Source organism: Cupressus sempervirens, chromosome 8, assembly GCF_028749045.1.
Source record: "Cupressus sempervirens isolate cs-2001-9-10 chromosome 8, ASM2874904v1, whole genome shotgun sequence".
Taxonomy (NCBI): domain Eukaryota; kingdom Viridiplantae; phylum Streptophyta; class Pinopsida; order Cupressales; family Cupressaceae; genus Cupressus; species Cupressus sempervirens.
In genome coordinates this window covers 752,866,189-752,872,047 of record NC_143125.1, presented here as the reverse complement: position 1 = coordinate 752,872,047, position 5,859 = coordinate 752,866,189, and the positions used below count along the sequence as shown (strand labels likewise).

At 34.7% G+C, this 5,859-nt stretch overlaps 1 pseudogene; it reads left to right on the top strand.

The window, feature by feature from the left end:
- The first annotated feature begins 1,912 nt into the window (after positions 1-1,912).
- LOC149544614 (receptor-like protein 7) lies at positions 1,913-5,146 on the top strand (annotated as a pseudogene).
- Positions 5,147-5,859: the final 713 nt, after the last annotated feature.

Here is a 5,859-nt window from a genome sequence, read left to right as displayed (position 1 = left end):
GATCCCGACTAGAAGGTGACTATGACTCCCACCCTTAACCACATCAAACACGACAAACAAAAAGATAAAACAAACATACACACCATACACTTATAAGCATGGGGTAAGTATCATAATAATTATAAGTCAAACATCAAATGCTCAAATAAAATAATGCATTGTTACGAATATGAACTAATTATCATTAAACCATCATCTGACATTTTTATAAAAGAAATCATATTTATTAACCATGAATCATTAAAGCATCATTAATGCATGAGCAACCATAATCATTATACAACACATGCAATATTTGTGACTGATTTATTGACTTAGGACTCGTACAGTTCATTCAATTCAAATTAGATTAGGGTGTATGGATCATTTATTGATTCAAGGCTTTGAATAAATAAACATTGAATCAGAGGGAATCCTTTAACGATTATGTCAAACGGACTATACATTTAAATTACTAGGAAAAGAAATAAAATAGTGTCTAAAATTCTATTTTTTCTTTTGCATGTTAGGGGCAAGACCAATTCTAACATTTACATTCAATAATTGCAATGGTTTCTATATATATGTCAAACCAAGAAATTTGAAGCCAAGATAAGAATCTTATTTGGATGTTTGTCATCCAAAATGCCTAACTCATTATCATACAAAGACAATTGCTAAACATGTGGTTTTTCAGAATAAAAGATATTAAGAATGGATAATCTTTCCCTGGACTTATCCCTAGCTAGAAAATGAAACCCATATTTATTAGCAACATTTAATCTAGATTCACGACAAGGATGTGGATAGGATTCATATGGGAATACAATTACTAAATGCTAATTACACATATAAATGTAATTATATATAACTCTAACTATATTGAGTCTAACTATACTGATTAAAGATATTTAATTTTAGATATATGAAAATCATCATTTGTTACATATGTTGAAATTTAAGTGTCTTTGATTTGGCTACTATAAAAATATACTAATATTTTGTCCTGTATTTAAAGTATTCAATCTTCATTATGCAAGTCAAAGCAATGGGGTTTTCTAAGCTGAAGGTTGATGTCATGATCTGAATGAGAATTGCAATGAGCATTTTACAGTATATGTTTAATATAATCTTTGAGTTGAAATTCAACTTAAGTTAGAAATACTTAGAAGATTTCTTAATGACAAAACTTATTAAAATATAAAACATAAAACTTATATTTGAATATAATCTTTGATTTGAAATTCAAGTTAAGTTAGAAATACCTAGAAGATTTCTAGATGAATATATAAAACTTATTAAAATATAAAGTAACCTAATATTATATTTCTTATATTAAATTTTCTATTTAATTACAAAATAATAACAATATTTAAATTGAAATATAAAACTTATTATTATGTCTAATATTACTTCCTCATAAAATTAAAGATAAACGTTAATTTCCAACAATTGAAATATATTTCTATTTTTCAAATATTTGACATATGATACAATTAAAATTAAAAAAATTAATTTAATTTATTAGATCTAAAAATATTTATATTTAATTTAAAATTAACCTTATATTTTTTTTCCCCTTCCCTTGTCCATATCTATTTTCATAAATTTCTTCTCTAATCTCTTTCCTTTCTTTCCTTCTCCACATATTCATCCTTCTCTACATATTCATCCACCCTCTCCCTACCTCATATTTCTATTTTTTTAAAACAAGAATTATGACACATTGTGTCTCTACCTCTTCACGACATCAGCTCTCACACAATTCAACTGATTGACAGTTTTGTCACAGATAACTTTGGGTGGAGAAAAGAAGCATATGAGGAGACAATTGATTTGTTTTATCAACAGTAGTATAAGGCGCTCAAAAGCGACGTCTTGCTATAAAAGCGCAGCGGAAGCGCCAAAGAAATTGGATAGTATGTATGATTGTCTTCACCATGGCTTCTGTTTCATTCTTGATGAATATCACTTTTGCCCTGGTAATGCTCATGCAGATAATTTATCCTTCAATCAATGGATGCCCTGCTGATGAAAGAAATTACTTGTTGGATGTCAAAAGTGGCGTGGTCGATTCCATGTTGTCGCCTCTCATCGTGGCAGGGCTACAATTGTTGCCAATGGACGGGCATTCGTTTCGACTTCCGTTCAGGTCATGTCATCAGCCTTCATTGCGAAGACCTCTTTCTCTATGGGACAGTACATCCCTCGTTGTTTAAGCTACAAAATCTTCAACACCTGGATCTCAGCTTCAATGGTTTCAACGGTTCTTCAATACCTCCCGCATTAGCAAAACTGCAGAGCCTTACATTCCTCAGGTTGAGATTTAATGGATTAGGGGGTGAGATCCCTCTGGAGTTGGGGAATATCACAACCTTGCGCCACCTCGATCTTGCGGGAAGTCTTGATTTTCCGCTGGAGAGTGGGAGGTTTTCAGAATGGATACAAAATCTGAGAAGCTTGGAGTACCTGTCTATGAATGCTGTGAATCTGTCGATTGCAAACGAACACTGGGGTATTGCTCTCAACAGCCTCTCTAATCTTAGGGAGATTCACCTCGCTAATTGTTGGCTTTCAGGTACAATACCCTCTCTTCTAAACCTCACTCACTTATCCCATCTCCATCTTTTCATGAATTTATTTGATTCTGTACTGCCAGCTTGGTTTCAGAACGTCTCCTCATTGATTTCCCTTGATCTGTCTGCCTGTGAGCTTATAGGTTCCATCCCTTCAGACTTTTTAAGTCGTTCAAGCCTTAAAAATCTTGACCTGTCATATAACATGTTAGAAGGGAACCTTTCTTTCTGTGGATACCAGTCGTCCTCAATAGTAAACATTAACCTCGAGGAGAACATTATAGACGGAATCATTCCTCCTCCTTTTGTAAACTTTACTGAACTTGAGAGTTTGGCTCTGGGAAACAACTACTTAACAGGGGATATACCTCAGTTTGGATCTGCCTTTGGGAAAGTTTCACTACGTTCAAAAATTGATCTCTCCCAGAACAAATTGACGGGCAATATACAACGTTCTCTAGTTTGTCTTCCTCTATTGAGAAGCCTCAATCTGGAAAATAATCAGCTATCGGGAGAACTACCAGGTGTTTCAAAGCTCCCTAGATTAGAAAACTTGTTACTTTCCTCCAACAATTTCACAGGGAGCTTTTCTCTTTCGCTGATGGATAACTCAACTCACCTTCGAGAATTGAGCCTTTCTAACAATAGCTTTACTGTTAATATTTCTTCAACTTGAATTCCACCCTTCCCCCACGTAAGGTACCTGGGATTGAGAAGATGCAATATTGAAGGGGACTTTGCTGCTTCTCTGTCTACTCTGTTTTTACTAGAGGAAATGGACCTCTCATATAACAACATTGGAGGAAGCATTCCAGATTGGCTATGGGATCTTCCAGCTCCTACCGTGCTCATTCTTTCAAATAACCAGCTACAAGGTTCTCCGCTCTCACTAATATCCATGGACCTCGAAATCCTTGTCTTGAAAAGAAACAAGTTGCAGGGCACTCTTCCATCTTTTAAGAGCAGCACATATAACATTATGTTGTTATTTGATGCATCAGAGAATAACTTTAGTGGTTCCGTCCCTCCTACAATTTTCCCTCCTTATTTACTTTTGTCAAGCAATAATCTGACTGGAGAAATTCCCCGTTCACTCTGCACAAATACAAGCCAGCTTCAATTTCTAGACTTGTCAAAGAACAACATTAGGGGCACAATTCCTCCAAACTTGGGGAGATGTAAGGATATGAAGTTTATAAATTTGGCTGAGAATGATTTGCAAGGGGAGATACCAGCGCAATTGGGAAATCTGAGGCTTCTTGGTACATTTAATCTCCATGGTAACAATTTACGAGGTACCATTCCGTCATCCATTCTACAATGTACATTACTTCAAGTATTTGATGTAGGAAGCAACCAAATTCAAGGAAACATCCCAGTTTTCATCCGCAAGCTGACAAGTCTCCGAATTCTGGATTTGACTTTAAATAAATTTGAAGGCATTGTTCCTGCCTTCCTGCTTGACCTCAAGTTTCTACAGATCTTAGATTTATCTCAAAATTGTTTATCAGGAACTATTCCTAAAAATCTAGGAAAGCTAGATGCTATGGTAAAAAATGATGCAAGGGAATTCGGTTGGTCTATGGATTTTGGTTCTGGATATTTTCAATTCTTGATCCCAGATCAAATTACTCTTTGGGTCAAACGGCGGACAATTTCATATGAAAAGATATTCAGGGAATTTAGATTTATGGACTTATCTAACAATAGGCTAATAGGAAATATTCCTTCAGAAGTAGGTCTTCTCAATAATCTAAATGCTCTTAACCTTTCAAGAAATGAGTTCAGTGGTTCCATTCCAGAATCTATGGGAGCATTGGTGAAGCTGGAATCCCTGGATCTGTCGGCGAACAAACTATCTGGGAAGATTCCTTCAGAACTTCTGAACCTCACTTTCCTTGAGGTCCTGAATGTTTCGGACAATATGCTTTCTGGTTTGATACCTCAAGGCGAGCAATTTGCAACCTTTGAGGCTGCTTCTTTTGAAGGCAATCTAGATCTTCATGGACCTCCTTTAGAAAGCAGAACCAGGAAAAGTAATGAACTGAATAAACAAGAGATAGAGGAAGTGGCAGAGGAGGAAGAAGAGGGAGAAATGAATAGGTGGTGGGAAGTGGCTGTGGGATTGAGTTATGGTGTTGGATTTGCCACTGTAATTGCAGTGTTGTGCTTCCATATCAGATGGAGAGTTGAATATTTCAGTTTTCTGGATAATCTTATGCCGCATCTCTTTGGAAGGCCGCATTGAAAATCTGCTGCCTTCATAATCAAAGCTCTGTAATACAAAATGTTGACAGAAAATCTAAAATGCACATCCTATCAAATGTTATGTACATGCCCAACATCTGGTGCCCACTGAAGAAATCTATTTTAAAAAAACAGAAAATCCACTGTTGATAAGAAGATAGCTAAGAGTTCTTCAATTTTATTTTTGAATCTTCTTCTAATTATTATGTTCATGATTACAATTTTATTGTATATAGACAAATAGACATGTTTTTCTCAAATATATGTAACTTAAGTACTGCAATTGATGTATAGCGTTTTTCATCTGGGCGTTAGCTTATAGCATGATTTGTATGATTCTTAAAGTCTGGTTTTGTTATGTGGTGTATTACTTTGCTTCTTAACCTTATGTTTGAAAGAGAAGTTAATTCATCTTGTGCTTAAACTTAGCCAAAAACATAAAATAAAAAATGGATCAATTTAATGTAATGATCTAAGCTGCACACTCAAGTCATTAGCCACTTAAAGATTTATTTTTATCAGTAATAATATTTTGATTATATTGATATTCAAAAAGGAATATAAAATTGGGAGACTCTGTTCATCCCAGATTACATTAGGAGATAGATAGATCTATCTTATCACCCATACTATAATATCCAAAGTAGTAGCCCGTACATTCTTGCATTATGAAGCAAAGAGGGAAATAATGTGACCTCGGCTTGAGCCCATAGAAGGAGCTTAGATGTTGATGTCTAAGTCTAGCTCTATGGGAAGACTATCCCGAAAGTCTTCAGGAATTATTGACGCCATGTTTAGATGGAGTGTATGCGATTGTGGTGGCCTCCTTATCATGTTCATTTTACATCCACTTATCATTAAAGCATCTAGTTGAATACTATTGGTTTTTAAGAGAACGTTTTAGTTTTCTGTAATAAAATGAATGAACTTTGATGACACATTCTTCAAATAAAAAATTGACAACTGGAAGTTCCTTCGTATCATCGATTCTTTTACATAGTTTTTCAAGATTAGGAAAATTCATCTCTTAGCAACGTATTAATATTCTTTTAATCGT